The sequence below is a fragment of the Larimichthys crocea genome, chromosome XIII (genome assembly GCF_000972845.2).
Source record: "Larimichthys crocea isolate SSNF chromosome XIII, L_crocea_2.0, whole genome shotgun sequence".
NCBI classification, from domain to species: Eukaryota; Metazoa; Chordata; class Actinopteri; family Sciaenidae; genus Larimichthys; species Larimichthys crocea.
Window position 1 is genome coordinate 28,192,184 of NC_040023.1, and position 14,687 is coordinate 28,206,870.

Genomic DNA, 14,687 nt, shown 5'->3' on the forward strand with positions numbered 1-14,687 from the left:
AAATATATACAGCAAAAGACATTTGTGAGGCAATATGGTTGCTATAAATATAAGTATGGTTATAGTTTACATTGTATATGTACAGTCACAATAAAAAAATATTTCAAATATTTGAACATTAGACTGTACACAGTGCAAATGGTGTGCAAATATTTATTTGAGTAAAGTGGCAGGTGCCATTGTTATAGGGGGGGTCAGCAGTGTCCAGAGTTTGTGGGGGCAGCGGGCGGAGGAGGAAGGGGGGGCAGTGCTGGGAGTGAGTTCAGCATCCTGATAGCCTGGTGCATGAAGCTGTCCTTCAGCCTGCTGGTTCTCGCCCGGAGGCTCCTCATTCTCCTCCCAGAAGGCAGGAGGCTGAAGAGTTGGTGATTGGGGTGGGTGGGGTCGCCCACAATGCTGAGAGCTTTGCGGGCCAGGCGTGTGCTGTAAATGTCCTGGAGGGAGGGGAGGGGGGCACCAATGATCCTCTCAGCTGCTCTCACTATGCGCTGCAGGGTCTTCTTGCAGGATGCAGTGCAGCTGCTGTACCACACAGTGATGCAGCTGGTCAGGATGCTCTCGGTGGTGCCGCGGTAGAAAGTCTGTAGGATGGGGGCTGGAGCTCTGGCTCTTCTCAGCCTGCGGAGGAAATAGAGGCGCTGCTGAGCTTTCCTGGTCAGTGATGCGATGTTGCTGCTCCAGGAGAGGTCCTCAGTGATGAGCACACCCAGGAACCTGGTGCTGCTCACTCTCTCCACTGCAGCTCCATTGATGGTTAGTGGATGGTGCTGGGAGGGGGCTCTCCGGAAGTCGACAACAATCTCCTTCGTCTTCTCCACGTTCAGAGAGAGATTGTTGTCTCTACACCACTTGGCCAGTCGGCTCACCTCATCCCTGTAGTTTGACTCATCGTTTTTGTTGATGAGCCCCACCACAGTCGTGTGGTCCGCAAACTTGACGAAGAGGTTGGTGTTGTGTGTTGGTGAGAAGACATGGCGCCGACACTGGAGGCTCTCAAATGTGCAACCACTGTAATGTCTGCAGATACTGAGGTGTCCATTTCCAACACGTACCCAATCACATTCAGTCTGATCAACACGCACCTCAAGACGGCAGATGGAGACTGCAGCAAAGTGGGAGACTTCAAATCTAAAGTGCGCACTTCATTGGTTGAATGGATGAAGGTAAGCTATGGCCTTTAATTAATTAAATTCTCAATCAACATCACATTTGAGCTCTATATTAACATATTGTGGGGTACATAACTTAAATTAAAACTCTGATGCTAGCTTTCCCCTTTATTTAATTTTAACAGGTTGAGTCTAAAGACCTCACATCAACAACGCCAATGATAGCAACAATGCTGGACCCACGACATAAGGACCTGGGATTTCTGGTGCCAGCAAGCAGGATCTTAGCTCATTCCAAGCTGCTTGAACTGGCTATGGCAGAACATGTGAGCTGCACATCGGGAGATGAAGCCACCACTGGAGATGATGTGCATGTCCAGGGAGCTGCACTTCAGAAGAACACTTCTGCTATGACTCTTCTACTGGGTGAAAACTATACCATCAGCTGCAACAATGACATAGAAAAAGAAGTGGACATGTTTCTCAAGGATCCCTCACCACTCCTTGATTCCAGTCCTACAGAATGGTGGAAAGTTAATGAAGGGCGATTCCCAAGGCTGGCAAATGTGGCACGATGATATCTGTGCATACCGGGCACATCCGTCTCATCTGAACGTGTATTCTCAGCAGCTGGCCTCACTGTAAACAGGCTGCGCACACGACTTACTCCAGAACATGTTAATATGCTTATTTTCCTGAACAAAAATACAGGGGTCTAGGTCAGGAGTCTATTGAAAACACATTGAGACAGGAATGTTTTTGTTTCAGAAAACGAAAACAAAACAAAAAGGCTGCCAGACAGTTCACAAAATAGCTATTCTGTTCAGACAAAGTTGTCGCAATATCAATATCTCCAGAGCAAGGTAAAATTACATGAATAAGTTAATCCAATCCAACACCTTACTACATAGTTATATAGCCAGAAAAATTCCCTGTGGTTGTCAGGTGATGTGCGCTGTGCCAAGAAAGGTTTCCATGTTTTCTCAAACCTATTTTGTGTATTGGGTTTGTACATACAGAATTTTTCCATCTGTATAATAGACAGCATTTCTTTCAGCCAGTGTGCAAAACAAGGTGAAGTGGTGGACTTCTAGGTCAGGAAGCCACCACCATTCCTGTTCGCCAAGCCATCTGCACGTTGCGTGGTAGTTCAGTAGTCATTGCAGAGCATCCAAAGATGGCCAGGTCATGGTTAGGCTGAATGTCTTTGGAGTAAGCTAGTGAGAGCCACTCAAAGATTGCAGTCCAAAAACCATGCAGAGTTGGGCAGCACCAGAATAGATGCGCTAGTGACCCCTCGGCTGAACAACACTTGTCACAAACAGGAGACACCGATGGAAAGATGTGGTTTAGTTTTGTTTTTGAGTAGTGTAGTCTATGAATGACCTTATACTGAATTAGCCTGTAGCGTGAGTTAATAGAACAAGAATGAACATGGGACATTGCCTCTTCCCAGAACTCTGCTGATATCTCTGAATTCAAGTCGCTGCCCCAGGCATCCTTAATGTGATCTGAAGAACTAGTAGTGGTAAAGCAGTTCACAAATTTTGAAAACCAGCTGCTTTGAGTCTGGCGGGAGTAAGAGATTTTCAAGAAAAGGATGAGTGATAGTGAATTTAAGGTGTAGGCCATTTTCCTTAGTGTAATGTCTGACTTGAAGATATCGAAAGAAATGGGAATTTGGAAGATTGAACTTAGTCCTTAATTGAGTAAAAGATGCAAATTCGCCATCAATGTACAGATCTAAAAATGTTTTATTACCCCTCTCTCTCCAGACCTTAAACACCCGATCTAGCAATTCAGGTCTGAATGAATGATTTTGACATATTGTCTATTGCCACATGATATCATGTGTGATTTGTAGCCCCACACAAACAACAATATAATAGAATCGAGCTTATTAAAAAAGGATGCATTTAAATACACAGGCAGGTTTTGAAAAAGATACAGAAATCTTGGTAGGCTCACCATTTTAATATCATTAACCCGTCCAATCATGGATAAGGGCAGTGTCCTCCAGGACTCGATATTCGCACTGAGTTTCTCTAAAGCTTCTATGAAGTTCAATCTGAAAAGATGTTTTGGGTTCTTGATCAGTTTCAGTCCCAGATAAGAGAAACAGTCCTTCACTACTCTAAAAGGCAACCTACTCAGGAAATCCTCAGTAAATTGATCCACTAAGGGTATAAATTCACTCTTTTGCCAATTAATGGTGTAACCAGAAATCTTCCCAAAGGAATTTATGTAATCCAGTAGGATGGGAATACAGGCTGCTGGGTCGGCCAAACAAACAAGGAGATCGTCTGCGTGAAGGGTCACTCGAGTGTCAATGTTGCCCGACTTGATGCCTTTTATGTCTGAATGACCCCTAATGCCAAGTGCCAACGGCTCCGGTGCGATGTCAAACAACAAGGGAGACAATGGGTCCCCTTGGCGAACGCTACACTGCAAGGAGAATGGACTGGATTTATCCCCATTTGTAAGAATGAAGGATTTTGGATTGGTGTATAATATTTTAACCCATTCTATGAATGTGTCGCCAAATCCAAACCTCCTTAATGCCGCAATTAAATAGGCCACTCTATCATATCGAACGCCTTATGAGCATCTAAAGATAAAATGGCAGCTCTGTCGTCCTTGCCATAAGTGGCATATAAAATATTGAGAATTTTGTGATACTAGCTATATGCTTGCCCAAGCGGTTTGCTAATACTTTTGTGATTATTTTTAAGTCGTAGTTTAGGAGAGCAATGGGCCTGTAGCTGCCAGTGTCTGTTTCATCTTTATCTTTCTTTAATAAAACACAAATGTTTGCTTCACTAAGAGTAGATGGGAGCCTCTTGTTTTTGAATGTATCTTGAATCATTCATAGCAAAATAGGAGCAAGGAGATCATGGAAGGATTTGTAAAACTCTGGCCCAAACCCGTCTGGTTCGGCAGCCTTTCCAGTAGAAAATGCTTTGATGGCTTCCTGTAACTCAAACAGTGTAAAATCCAAGTCTAAATTTTCCCTGAAAACTTCATCCAGCTGTGGGAACTGAAGCGAATCAAAAAACTTGTCAAAGTCTTCCTGTGTAGCTCTTGATTTAGAAGTGTAAATGTCAGAGTAGAATTCACTAAATCGTTTGTTGATAGCCTTTAAATCAGTTAGCATCAGACCAGATTAAAATTTAATTTCATAGATGGCTCGGCCTAGCCAATAACTTCTGTGGTTTGTCACCAAGCTCAAAATGCCATTTTTTAGCTTGAGAATGTTATTATAATCCGTTTGGAGCAAAGAGATTTTATAAGCCTGTTCTGCAGCAAGCAGTTCCTTCTCAATCATGTCCAACCTGCCCCGCTTAGCCCTTTTCAATGTTGCTTCGTAAGAAATAATTTGACCCCTAATATATACTTTGAGTGTCTCCCACAGTATTGAATCATTCACCTCTCCGTTGTCATTCATCTCAAGGAATTGCGAAATGTGTGATGTGATGTATTCCTTAAATGCCTGATCTGTGAGCAAAAGAGGGTTAAATCGCCAACTGTAGGCCTGCCTAGGAAGAGACAGTCGAAGTTTAAGGGTGACCGGACTGTGATCTGATATTATTATGCTGTGGTAGTTAGTGTGGTCAACATTTGAGATTAATCTAGAATCCATCCATATAAAGTAATCAATTCGCGTGTATGATCTGTGTACATGAGAGTAGAAAGAATAATCGTGATCAGATGGGTGTTGTAATCTCCAAATATCCACCACCTTCTTTGACTTCATCAAATTAAGAGTTTGTACAGCAAGGATTTTAGGTGGGGGCGCGGAGGAGAACCTATCCAGATATGGATCCAGATAACAACTGAAGTCACCCCCAATCAATATATGACTTGAATCATCATCCTGGATTAGGCCAAACACCTTGCGAAAAAAAGCTGGGTCGTCCGTGTTCGGTCCGTAGATATTTATAAGTATAATGGGAATAAATTGATATAGCCGGATAAAATTATAAACCTGCCATTCGGGTCAGTTATGAAAGAGTGAAAATGGAAGGGCACAGATTTACGGAAAAGAATGGCCACGCCTCTAGCATTAGATTTAAAAGGTGACTGGTAGACCTGTGAAATCCAGTTAGCTCTGAGTATCATATGTTGAGTGGCTTTAACATGCTTTTCTTGCAAGAATATTATGTCAGGTTTCAGGGACTTCAAATGTGCGAAAACTTTACCTCGCTTTATCGGGTGGCCTGAACCACAGACATTCCAAGAGTCCAAGAATATTGAATCAAGCATGTTGTTCATTCGTGAGCGACAAGATTAAACAGTAAGTAACAAAAGATAAGAGCATTGTAATAAAACATAAAATTAACATTGAGTCTGGCAGCCAGCAACAAACTAAAAAAAAAAAGAAAAAAAAGAAAGACAAGTAAACAGTTAACAGGGCTCCAGACTAACTTTTTTTACTAGGAGCACAGTGGCCCCTAACTTAAAATTTTAGGGGCGCAAGCAGAAAATTTAGGGGCGCACACTATAAATCGACTTTCAAAATTTTCCTACCATTTTCACTGTATTACTGATAAATACTTTGACAATAAATGCATAAACTACAATTTTATAAATTTCTGCAATAGTTTTAATAACATACAGTTATACAGCTTAAAAATACAAAGTGAATATTTATGCTCTACTGACAACAACAGAACAAGTTGTAGACATAACTTGTGCAACACTTCCTACAAAAGATCATCCCTTGGTGGGGGATAAGGTGCCTGTGTTGGCCAGCCCTTGTAATTAGGCCTCCTTGTACATTGAGCCTGATTGAGCCACATGTCAACAGTCTCTTTGGCATCAAAATCGTCGATGCTCGGTCCCTCCATACTAATTCTGATTAAGTCCTCAACAGTGTCCACATGAAGTGACCCCCTGACATCTGACTTAATCCTCTTCTGGGAAGAGAATCCTCTCTCGCACACAGCAGAAGACACTGGGAGTGCAAGCATCATGTGTACAAGATGTAGGATGTTCTACAAAGAATAGAATAATAGTTTAGGTTTCAGTCAACCAAAAAGTCATATGCCAATTAAATTAATGAGAATATCATATTTACTTTGTAGTCGGAGCAGAACGGCATTTTGGTCAACATCATCCCCCACAGGGCATGGTATGACTTGTCCATGTAGTTGGTAACAATGAAAATTTTCATCAACTGATACTCCTCTCTTGCCAGCTTGGTATCACAGCCATTTCTGAAAATAGTGAAAGGAAAAACTTATCAAACTAAGTTTCTGTAGGATCAAGGTAAGTGTTTGAAATGCTGTTCTGTGTTATAATGTTTATATGTTGTCATGATCATTGATAAGAGCTATCAACCTTGTTAGGATGGGGGAGAAGTGGTCCAGCAGGAAGTCCAGCTCCTCTGCACCATAATCTGTCAGGAGATGTCTTTGTTCAGGCCAGGAATCGTGATTGAATATTTTAAATGACCTCACTGTCCTCGTTGTTGCTAATGAGGACCCTTCATCTATCAAAAAATACAAAGAGAATGAGAGATTAAATGAAAAGAAAGACAGGTGTGTCATAATGATATAGAAATTGTACTGTGTTTTCACTTGCCAAGTAGACTGCTGAACCTCTGCTTCAGGTGCAGCACAGTGCACTATACTGTTGCTTTTACTGCTCGTTGCAGCTGAGGTGTGCTTTCCATTGAGTCCATCTGCTCCCAGACCAGAGACTACTCCTTTGATGGTGACCCCCCGCGTTAACACAAGATTCAACATCAAGAGAAATATTAAAAATAAATGAATAAATAAATCTAATCTAAATCTAAAATAATATAATATAATAACTGCTCACCTGATATTTGTACAAAGGGTGAGCCTCACCACCACTCTCTTGTTGTCTTGTCTGGGCCTAAAGGTCTGCCAGTAATTCTGCTAGCCTACCACCTGGCTTGCATCTCACTGACATGGCCTCAACAGTTGCAATAAGATTCTGAATCCCATTCACAGCCTGTAAAATATTTTCCATTGACATATGAAAAACTATATATGACGAGATTTATTTGTAATGTGTACTCTGATTTAACGAGGTTGGACAATATTCTTATTAACATCTCAACATTACCTGAGGCAAAATGACATCATTTCTTTGGAGAAGAAGGCTGAATTTGCTGATGGCCTCAAACAAGTCAGCCAAGAAGTGAAGGAAACCCACAAAGGCCCCATCTTTCATCATCCTCTTGACCTGCAAGACATAAGTAATCAATATCAGTAATTTGTATATATCTATCACATATATGAAATCATTTTGAAAATATATACAGACCTTCCTTGCTCTCCCAGCAATGTCAGTATTGGTTGATGATGCAGTCAAATGTTCCATGTGGAAGTAAACTGCTGTGAACTGGCCAGGATGTGCAAGCCAGTGTGTCCCACTGACACTACCTGGTACACTGACATGCACACCCAGCTCCTCTTCAAGTGCCTACAGTTCTCTCATAGACTTGCTGCTGTAGTGGTAGGTTTTCCAAACCATGTAGAGGAGACTGTAGACATGATCCACCATGGGAATTTTCCTTTGCACTGACAGCATTGCCAGCTCCAGCCTACAATTAAAATTAATTCGACTTAAATTTAAACATACATAATTGCTTAATAGCCTATCTTCAGCCTGATGGTTCACCTGACCTACCTAGGTGGCATGCAATGAAATGGGACAATAAAAGCCCCTGCCTCAGCTTGGAGAAGGGCTATTACACCTCCTTTATGCCCAAGATTGACAGCTGCGCCGTCAGCTCCCATGGCAACTGACTTGTCTAACCACCCTGTTTCTGTCCCTAGTTTCTTGAAGGCCTCATCATATACATTTTAAAATGAAATCACATATTGTGCACAATTATTTATGTGTTAGTCCTACCACCAGCCTAACAGCTTAATCATTATGGTGCCTGTCTGCCTTCATGAACTGCAAAACATTCACAACAGAGAAATCTTCAAAAGTTACTGTATTGAGTTTAAACATAATTTGAGAGAAAACATACCTTGAGCATGTGCATGTTGCACTTCGATGTGGCCAATCAAAACATTTGTTGGTTTCCCTTGTTGCAGGATCCTGGAATATATGATTTCACACTCTTTTGTTGACTTATCTGTGTCCTAAGATCATGATTGACAGATAAGGAGCGTCCCTAATCTTCACGTATGTCTTCCGTTTCAGTGTTTCTGCGATGATGCCAACAAACTGTGCATGCACGCGTGTTGTTATTGTATGTTGCGTTTAGTTTTACACCATTTTTCCTTTGTAGATCAAGCTGGCCTTTAAATTTCGTAAAAGGCAGTTCTTCTTTGGCAATGAAAAATGCCGTGTTAAAATTCAGTAGCAATTGGGCCTCCTCGGCGCACTGGTTAGCAGCCTCTTGTCTTCTAAATGCGGAGTGGAGCTGCACTTTCATTGCACAGGTCGCAATTGTAGTGTATTGTAGTGCCAGTCTTATCAGCAAATTTCATGTTCCCCGCATGTTGTGTGTATCGACAGCAGAATTTGTAGTTCATTGAATTTGTAATACCTCAGCCAGGTGAACTCTGTCCATTGTTTACAGGAGAGACCGCGAAATCTGTGGATTCGTGCGATAACCCCCAAGACCCGCCTCTTTACACACATTAGCCTATCACAGTGGTCAAGTTTGTCAGCAACAAAAATATTTAATAACTGCAAATTTACTGGTCGCGCATGTGCGAATAGATGAAAAATTTACTGGCACTGTGTCTAATTTTAGGCGCAAAATACGACCATTTGGTCACAGTCTGGAGCCCTGGTTAACAAATACATGAACAAAACCCCCAACCAATTCTTCCCCAAACGAAGCAATGTTACCCCCATTCACATCAGGGACCATCAGGCAAAGAAGAAAAAAAAAAACAAAAAAAAGAAAAAACCTCCAACTCACAGCCACTCTATGGCACACACAATGCAGAATAGGTTTAGTATAAGAGGAAAAAACGCCACAATAAAAGTTCACTCAGTATCCGTTTTAACTCTCTGCACCATCAGAATATATCCTTTAAAAAAAAAAATTTTTTGGTCGACAAAGTTCTTAGCTTCTACTGGGTTGCTGAATACCTTCACTTGATCCTGGTAATGAACATGAAATCTGTCCGGGAAGCACAGTGAGTGGCCAATCTCCTTCTCCCTCAGCAGCTGAAGCACCTCACAAAAGCTCTGCCGTTGCTCAGTATAGTCAGGAAAGATCAAAATACACTGACCCTGTAATCTAACGACCGCTGTCTCCCGAACGGCAGAATCTTTTCTTTATCCTGTGCGAGGTGTACCCACGCAATTGTCGTGCGGGGTCTGGAGCCTTTCGGTGGTTTGGGCTGTTGTATGCGGTGTGCCCGATCGATGACTACCAGCTTGGTGAAGACGTCATCCCCCAACAACTTGGGAATTAAGTTGGAGACAAACTCGGTTGGCCTCCCTTTCTCCTCGCCTTCGGGAATGCCGACAATCTTTATGTTGTTCTGCCTGGATCTCCCTTCCAGGTCCAAAAGCTTGGCCTGGAGCTTTTTATTTTCTTGCTACAGCTGAAGTTTCCACAGCATGGATTCGCTGTTTGTGGTCCGCGGTCTGGTTTTCGTTGACGTCCTCAGGTTTCCGTGCTAGCTTGATCACGACTAGTAGCAACTTCTGTTAGCGAGCGACTAGCTCCCCTCCCGCCTCGTGAGGTTTTAATCGACATATTCGAGTTGCCCTTTTCGATAAACTCAAGGATGAAGACAAGCGACTAGCTCCCCTCCCGCCTCGTGAGGTTTTAATCGACATATTCGAGTTGCCCTTTTCGATAAACTCAAGGATGAAGACAAGGCGAAGCCTTTATAACAAAAATGGAGAGTCTGGCATGCAAAAATGCGTCCTTAATTAGTATAATTTGGTGTGCCACGAGGAGCTCAGAAAAACACTTCTTCTCTGTCCGCATCTCACAGCGCCTCCTGAAAGTAGGATTTGGCAGGTGAGGGAAAATGTAACAATTTGCTGCTTTTGTCTATTTAAATAAGCTTAAATTGAATGTTTTAGGGCTTTTTGCACTGACAGAAATAGCATCCTGAAGATGTGTATGTAGGCTTGAAAGTGACATCATGTCAAAAGTCAAAAATACAAGTAAATATATTCATAAATAATACTGTTAAATGTTTCAAATAAAAGTGAAAAAATATCAGTATCAAATATCAATATCTGATCAAATCAGACAAAAATAGCACAATTACAAAGTCACCAACCTCGTGATACAAGGGTGATGGCTGTTTTTTTCTCGCCTGAAACTAGGCTTAATATCACGGGAGCATAGTTTTCATTTCATGTTTATTAGCTTCACATGTCAGCTGAATACAGATGAGGCGTTTCACTGTGTGACCTCATGTCCTGTGAAAACACTCAATGCCTCCTTGTTTCAGCTCTGGCCTCCATTTCATCTCACAAGAGACATTATGCATGATAGTCTTTTAGAGAGCAAACATATTTTCCTGTGCCTCTTATGCAACTTATGAAGCTATAGCTCACTCCTCTGGAGCTTTGTTAATTCATTTATTTGGTTCTGTTATAGTTTTAATTTATTTTATCGGCCTTACTTTGAGTTTCATAACAACCTGTCTTATCTCAACCCGGTGGCATTTTCATTTGATTGCTCCTGTCATGCTGGAGCACAGACATCATTAAAATAATGATCTGTTCATTTCACTGAGAGGATAAACAACACAGCCTTAAGTTATAGATGTTCAAACATGTGCTGGGCTCAAGTAAGACACCAATAATGATGGACTGCTGACCTGCTTAGCTGCAGTTTAAATTTGAGTCATCCTAAAATTCCTCTTCTTGGGTGTGTGAGGTTGTGGTCCAAAGTGTAGCTGTGAAACCAGTTGTAGAAATCACCTAAATGCCACCAGAGGTCAGCATGTCAAGGCTTAGTGGTTCGAGATGAACCTGCTTAACGATTCGATTCTTTATCGATTCTCATTTGGGGAAAAAAAAAGGAGAACAAACTGTTTGATCAGCATCAACTTTGTTTAGTTAGAAGTATCTTTTATGTATCTTTTGAAAGGATATGTGACCTGAGGACTCAAAAATTAAAAAAATGTCATAGACGAATGTGAACTGTTATAGCATGTTTTACAAAGAAGCACATGGCGCTAACATTGTAGGCAGTGTGTTACTGACCAGAGTTACCTTCCGTAGTAACCGCAGAGGTGGTCATAGCCTGGCTGCTGCCGCTGCTGCTAGGTTGAGATTCATTTCCAGTCTGAAGCATGTCAAAAACACGACATTCATTTAAAAATATTGCATGTTGTGTGTGCAAATGTTTCTGCATGTTCGTCGTGTTCCCTCCCGACGCTGTTATCTCCACTTTGCAATGATAGCAAGTCGTACTGTTGCCATCTGTTTTGATAAAATGCAGCCAAACTTTGGAGCGTTTGAACCGAGTGGGTGACATTGTTTACTACTGATTCCTTGGAATTGAAACACATGGAACGGTTCTCAACAAGAACCGGTTCTCGATTCTCTCGAGTCCTTAGTGCAGTGAAGGTTCAAGTCCATCCCGAGGCCCTTTGCTGCATGTCACCCCCTTCCTTTCCTGTCCCCCTTCCTTTTCTGTTCTTGCTTCCAGTTAATAAAGCAAAGTGTCAAAATAGTAATGGTGTTCCGTGTTGGGAAAATCCTTGAAGCGAGCCGGAAGCCTTTAACTGATTAGCAGCCGCTGTGGTCACAGGTGTCAATCACAGGATAATGCGAAATACCAAAGCACATAGTGACAAAGAGCCTCAGAAGTAGTAAACGTTATCTAACATAAGCCTCCATAAGCTACCAATCATACCAGACCAAGTAAGGTTATGGCAGCAAAATAACTCCAAGGCTAGACGTCAAAATAGTTTGAAATAGCCTCTGGTCTCAAAATTTGTTTCATAAAAAATAAATAATACAAAGAAGAAAAAAAAAACAAAAGCCCTGGATCTGTCATTCTGACCATCAGGCCTACAGGCAAGGCTGGAGGAGGCGGAGGGAGAGTTAGCTCCTGTTGTTTTCAGCATGAGTCAGTACGTGGGAGTAACACTATCTACAAGCTCAGGTTGGAGAAAAGAAGTCTGTTTATCTTAGTAGTCTAGCTTTTCGATTTTCAAACGTTTTTTGTCAAAAAGCATATGTGGAGAATCCAACTGCAGTCCTCCTCCTGAAGCCCCCAGTTCTGTGACCACATGTGGTTTGAGCACAGTAGTAAGGTTTTATAAGGTACACTTCACTTTCACCAAAATGTGTCTCTGAACACATGTGAGGTGAGAAATAAGATAACTGGATCTGTAGATCTGCACGGCTCAATTTCAAAGTTTGTCCCAACTTTGGCACAGCACAAGTACACCTCAGGTGTTTCAGTAACTGTGTTAACTGGTGAGTTTCAGTCAAATGTGTCCGTTACTTTCAGTGCCAGCAGCAGAGTTCAATGTTCAATATATTCATCCGGTCTGTTTTGCCTTGAGCAAATGAAACTGTGCAGCCTTGCACAGAAGCATTCACCTTCCTTGAAGTTACTTTTTGTGTGGGGAAAATATAGATTAAAAGAGCAGCTAGCATCTTTGACACTATTGTAGGGTNCCAGCTGCAGCGAGGACTGTAGCCTCCACACACGGGGCGGCCGCTTTAACCCACTACACTATCGACCGCCCCAGAATTTAGCATTTTACAACGTCAACTGATAAAGTCACCTGTAAACAGAAACCTGGTCCATTTTTCAGTCAGATCAGCAGGTAGACTTTGTTTTGCTACATTAGCTCACTAGCAATTTGTCCACGTTAGCAAGGAAGTTAATGTTAGCCAGCTAAAACAACAATATCCATTTCTCATGGTTTACAGTAATGTTAGAGTTTACCTTAATCAGCCAGACCATAGACAAATAAACGTCACATGCTTTGGATTTTCTATGAAAATCTGTTCAGAGTCCTTCAGATCAGCGGCGTCCAAACTTTTTTTTTAAAGAGGCCAGATTTTACAATGTGAAGATGCCCAGGGGACAATACTAACATTTAAAACAAATTTAAATGAATAATAAAAGTCACATACAAATTCACTGTTCTGCAACAATTCTACTGTCACAATTATCTTTTTTTTTTCTTTTTTTTTTTTTAAATGACAATGTAACCAAATGTAAGCCAATCAGGCATGAACAGATCTAAAAAACGTTTCTGCCTTTCTTTCACATCTGAAGTCAGATAACAAAGAATAACTTGTATGGAATATGTTAGACTTGCATGAAGTTGAAACAAATCTTCAAAACATATTTTGTGTCACATCGACAGGTACATACAGGTATACCAGCAGTTATATCGTTTAGCACATTCAAATGCTTCATTATGTCAATCAAATCTACCAACCATACAGTATCTGACAATCCTAGCAGGCCATAAATATTATATTATAAAAATGAAGCTTCGGGCCGCATGAAATCTGACCGCATTCTGTGACTTTGAAAATGCAGTCCACAGACAGATAAAGTCATATAAATGCAATAAAAAGTGATTAAAACATATGATTTATAAATAAAGTGACCCAGAATCTTACATCTGACACCTTTATATTGATACTCTTTAATCGAAGTATATCAGTCCACCACTATAGCATTTACAGGTAGCATTAAAACGTTTCAATAATTCACAGAGAACAGTATGTGAGCATTTATTAATTGATGTCTTTAATAATGAATTTTAATGTTTTCCAAGTTGAAAAGTTTTCCACTTTGAAAAAAGCTTCTTTAATAATTAAAGCCATCACACATGCCTGCTTATGAGCACTGAGTGAGAGCCTGTGTTTTTATTATCATATTTTAACATATATTATCATAAGCTAAAATGTGAATATTTGGAACACACTGATCATATGAATGATCTGCACACAAGTGCTTTATGCTGCAGCGGTGGTGTCAGAAGTTTCCTTCTTTTTATGGTGTGAAATCTTGTCATTATTGGAATCCACATTAATCAAACCATAGCTGCCGTCCTCTGTGAAAAGGCAAACTGCAAAATTTTCACAGTCACCTTTCAAATTTTCACGGACTAATGGTGAACCAGTGATTATTTAGACATGGTAACACATGAACTTGGCCAGCAGATGCTTGTTAAACCACTGAGAGAACCGGATCAAAAGCACGGTATGTGATTTCTGCTGCTCGGGCTCTCTCACATCACAACAATAACAAAAGGCATAAATTGATGAAGCTGTAGAGTAACTTGGGATCATGGGAGTTGATGTCTTTATTGCTAAACAACAAAAAATGCTGATGAAAAGTTAAAGTTTTATTCATGTTAATTAAAGTTTTATTCACTGACGTCTTTACCGTCTTCTCTTACGTATCCTATGTTTACCTGGAAGTTATACCAGGAGACCGAATGAAACTCACCATTACTTTGAATAAACTGGACCTGTTCCAAACCACAGCTGAGATAATCAAATGCAAAGTGACAGACTGTCGCTACATTATGTGAACAGGAAAAAAAGGGGGACATTCTTTTTGCTAATTAGCATCAAGCTAATTAAATATCTTCCATCCTACAGTTCATTTAAATAAACGGTTGA

The 14,687-nt window shown here is 41.0% G+C and overlaps 2 long non-coding RNA genes across 2 annotated transcripts; both read right to left on the reverse strand.

The window, feature by feature from the left end:
* Positions 1 to 5,034: 5,034 nt before the first annotated feature.
* Positions 5,035 to 6,591, reverse strand: LOC113747443 (uncharacterized). Its single transcript, XR_003463644.1, has 3 exons — positions 6,450 to 6,591; positions 6,187 to 6,325; positions 5,035 to 6,103 (listed from the first exon to the last, which is right to left on the reverse strand). It is a non-coding gene; the product is annotated as an uncharacterized LOC113747443 (long non-coding RNA).
* A 357-nt stretch (positions 6,592 to 6,948) lies between these two features.
* On the reverse strand, positions 6,949 to 8,612 carry LOC113747442 (uncharacterized). Its single transcript, XR_003463643.1, has 4 exons — positions 8,119 to 8,612; positions 7,404 to 7,683; positions 7,203 to 7,322; positions 6,949 to 7,088 (listed from the first exon to the last, which is right to left on the reverse strand). It is a non-coding gene; the product is annotated as an uncharacterized LOC113747442 (long non-coding RNA).
* Positions 8,613 to 14,687: the final 6,075 nt, after the last annotated feature.